Source organism: Mobula hypostoma, chromosome X1 (genome assembly GCF_963921235.1).
Source record: "Mobula hypostoma chromosome X1, sMobHyp1.1, whole genome shotgun sequence".
Classification (NCBI taxonomy): Eukaryota; Metazoa; Chordata; class Chondrichthyes; order Myliobatiformes; family Myliobatidae; genus Mobula; species Mobula hypostoma.
The window spans coordinates 2265001-2269181 of record NC_086128.1 but is presented as its reverse complement, the minus strand read 5'-3'; the positions used below and the strand labels follow the sequence as shown (position 1 = coordinate 2269181).

General features: G+C 42.5%; 1 long non-coding RNA gene across 1 annotated transcript in view; it reads right to left on the bottom strand.

Annotated features, from left to right (window-relative positions):
• Positions 1–3270: 3270 nt before the first annotated feature.
• Positions 3271–4181, bottom strand: part of LOC134340357 (uncharacterized) — a 110599-nt gene continuing 109688 nt past the window's right edge. Inside the window, exon 3 of the long non-coding RNA XR_010016530.1 lies at positions 3271–3337. This is a non-coding gene — a long non-coding RNA (uncharacterized LOC134340357). The remainder of the gene's footprint in view (positions 3338–4181) is intronic.

The following is a 4181-nucleotide window of genomic DNA, read 5'->3' as shown; positions in this document are numbered from 1 at the left end:
CCGAGACCCTTCGTCGGGACGAACTGAAAGAAGAGCTAGTTCTGACGAAGGGTCTCGGCCCGAAACGTTGACTGTACCTCATTATAGCTCCTGTTGACAATCACTAACTTCACTCAAATTCATGTGGATACTGGGAATAACATCAAACTCAAGTGTGATGCTTGACTTGAGTTACTGTGAAGACACAGATAGAGGACAAACACAACACCAAAATAATGTGAGACTACAGTGCTTCTGGGTGTGTCCAAGAGTTGATAGCTTCAAGAGAGAAGATTAAATGACAAGGAACAAAAGTGAACACAGTGAATTGCATGTCAATTAGGAGAATGCATTTGGGTTTCAATTACTGAGGATTTACAGCAATATATAATTGGACCAACAAATCCACAAAGCCAGGACAGCGAGTCCCAGCCCCTAGGACTTATAAAAATAAGCATCCTAGCAGTAATATATGAACAATTCACCAAGCCCTGATCATTCAGTCCAGAATAACAATAACCTGTATGGGCTGGGTGGTGGAAGGGTCAGATAATCATTCATCAACATCCAGCAACTACAGTACTTTCAGTGACACTGTCTCTGATAAGAGCATGTTTGAACACTTCTGTACAACTGGTGTATACTTCTTTGTTAAATGGCATGTACCGTCCTGGATAAATGGTGTAAGTTGCACATTTTCTACTTGACAGTTTCCACCTGTATAAACAGAAACTGGAAAGTGTCTGAAATATAAATGATATATAATATGCATTCTTCCAATCACATCACCCGGTGCTCCTGAGGCATCTTCCATAGATAAAGTTGTATTTATACATGGCCTATTAAAAATATTTTTTAGAAAGTGCTGGAAGAATCAGCAACATTAAACATCTCTGTTTATGCAACTAGCAGTTTGGGAAAGAGAGAAACTAAAACATTATGGCAGCTTTAATAGATTAAAAGCACCAACAGGACTGAAAGAGCAGAACCAGCCCCACCCCCTCTCCGACAAGTGAATGCGTAACACTGATTTGAGCATAATCTGATATTCCCTGGAGAAGGATCCCCAGGGTGTAAAACTTCATTCATTCATTCAAACTGAGGAAGATATGCAGCAACATCGACTGAGCTATTAAAGCCGATCGCAAAGCCCCAGCTGAGCAAATTTGGTGACAGTGGGGTGCTTGCACAGTCAGTCCATTCGTTTTAATTAGTCTCTCAGGCTTGGTTGGCACTGAATCCAAAAACGCTGCTCCCAGCCCTCAGACTGACTAATCAATTTGTAGCTAGCTAATACAGGGGCGAGAAAATCTTCCCTAGCCAACCTGTTTCCTTTGGGTCAGCTGCTAACACAGCGAGAGGCTGCATTTTTTTGTTGTGCCTCACTTTTTTCCCCTTCTCCTGCTCACTTCAGCTGTTTCTAGGAGGCAAGCACAGAGCAAAACATCTTAAGTTAAAGAGCAGCTGGGTCAGGCAGGTCTCGTCCCCCTATGGTCTTACTTTCGGGGCTCTTGATAAAACAAGAAATGTAAACCCAGGATTATTAGCAGTAGAGATATGGTTGTCAAGTGGCGTTGTCAAGGCACAATGGATAAATTCACTGCACAAATTTGTACAGGATTCTACATCTGTTACAGCATGGCTATTTACAAGTGATTTTAAACTCAAATTAAACCAGAAGATTATCAATGGTGGTTGTAGCAGAATGGTACTTCAATAGAAAAGTTTTTTTCTTTGCTTTTATAAGACTACAGTTCCATCCATAGGATGGTTATAAGCATTTATTGTTAGGAGTTCATCTTGCAGCAAGTGGAGGCTGCCCATTAAACAGGCTGAAATTGTAAAACTGTTTAGGGGTGTGCGTTATTGTGGCAATTCTGATAATACAGTCAATGCTTAATTACTTCCCTCTTTTGCAACTTTCTCCACTCCATTCCTGAGTTTGCTTGGGTCTCACCTGGGTGAGAACCCTGAGTCATTCGGATTCAAGTCCCACACCAGGCCTCCCATTCACAGTTGTGCTTTTATTGATATTTTTGGATGAGAAGTTCAAATGTTGGCCACTCATGTGACAGTACGTGGTCCCATGGCACAAGTCAAAGCATGGAAGGTGAGTTCTTCTGGTATCCATGGCAAGACTAATCTCCCTCTAAAAACAGTGAACCAATATTTATTAATATATTGCTCTTTGTGGGATCTTACTGTGTGCTCAATAAACATCATGTTAACCATATTTTCACAGTGTGGCATGGTAGCACAGTGACTAGTGCAACTGTTTCACAACACTAGCGATCACCAATCACAAGTCGATTCCATCTGCTGCCTGCAAGGAGTTTGTAAGATCTCTCTGTGACCACATGGGTTTCCTCCGGGTACTCTGGTTTCCTCCCACATTTCAAAGATGTAGAGGTAGGGTCAGTGAGTAGTGGGTATGCAATGTTGGCACCTGAAGCTGGTGACATTTACGAGCTGCCCCAGCACAATCCTCTTCCTGAGCTGGTCATTGATGCAAAACAACGCATTTCACTGATAAATCAATCAAATCTTTCACCTTTTAATTTTTGCTTGCACACCCTTACTTGTCCTGTGTTTGAGAACAATGCAAGGTCCGTTCTTCAATATTGTGACTTGGATCTTGAAAATCAGTCAGTGATCACCAAAAAAACAATCATGAATGCATTTTAAAGCTAATTCACTGCCCTTTGATTACCTTAAGGATTAAAAAGGTATAATGTAAGTTCTTCCCCAAAGTTCAGTATCCTTCTGTTGTCTTCCTTCATGCACCTTACCTCTCTATAAGTTATTGACCTCGTAAAAAAAATCATTAGTTGAGCCTAATTCTGGTCTCAGCCAATCTCTGTCCATGCTTACTGTCTAATAATTGCTATTGTAATGATGAATGGGTGTCCTGGGTGAGATTTTCCCTCCCAAATCCAGTGAGACCAGTGAGTATGACTTCAGTGGAAAAGATCCTGAGAAGCAGAATTTATGAGTATTTGCAGAGACATAATCTGATTAGGAATAGTCAGCATGGCTTTATCGAGGGCAGGTCGTGCCTTACAAGCCTGATTGAATTTTTTGAGGATATAACAAAACACATTGATGAAAGTAGAGCAGTGGATGTAGTGTATATGGATTTCAGTAAGGCATTTGATAAGATACCCCATGCAAGGCTCATTCAGAAAGTAAGGAGGCATGGGATCCAAGGAGATCTTGCTTTGTAGATCCAGAACTGGCTTGCCCACAGAAGCAAAGAGTGGTTGTAGACGGGTCATATTCTGCATGGAGGTCAGTGACCAGTGGTGTGCCTCAGGGATCTGTTCTGGGACCCCTCCTCTTCGTGATTTTTATAAATGACCTGGATGAAGAAGTAGAAAGGTGGGTTAGTAAGTTTGCTGATGACACAAAAGTTGGGGGTGTTGTGGATAGTCTGGAGGGCTGTCAGAGGTTACAGCGGGACATCGATAGGGTGCAGAACTGGGCTGAGAAGTGGTAGATGGAGTTCAACCCAGATAAGTGTGAAATGGTTCATTTTCGTTGGTCAAATTTGAAGACAGAATATAATATAAATGGTAAGACTCTTGGCAGTGTGGAGGATCAGAGAGATCTTGGGGTTTGTGTCCATAGGACACTTAAAGCTGCTGCACAGCTTGACAATGACGTTAAGAGGGCATATGGTGTGTTGGCATTCATCAGCCGTGGGACTGGGTTAAAGAGCCGAGAGGTAATATTACAGCTAAGACCTTGGTCAGACCCCACTTGGAGTACTGTGCTCAGTTCTGGTCACCTCACTATGGGAAGGATGTGGAGAGTGCAGAGGAGATTTATAAGGATGTTGCCTGGATTGGGAAGCATGCCTTATGAGAATAGGGTACGTGAACAGCCTTTTCTTCTTGGAGAGACGGAGGATGAGAGGTGACCTGATAGAGGTGTATAAGATGATGAGAGGTATTGATCGTGTGGATAGTCAGAGGCATTTTCCCAGGGCTGAAAGGGCTAACACAAGGGGGCATAGTTTTAAAGTGCTTGGAAATAGGTACCGCGGGGATGTCAGCGGTAAGTTTTTCACACAGAGAGTGGTGGGTGCATGGAATGCACTGCCAGCAATGGTGGTAGATGTGGATACAATAGGGTCTTTTAAGAGACTCTTAGATAGGTACATGGAGCTTAGAAAAATAGAGGGCTATGTGCTAGGGAAATTC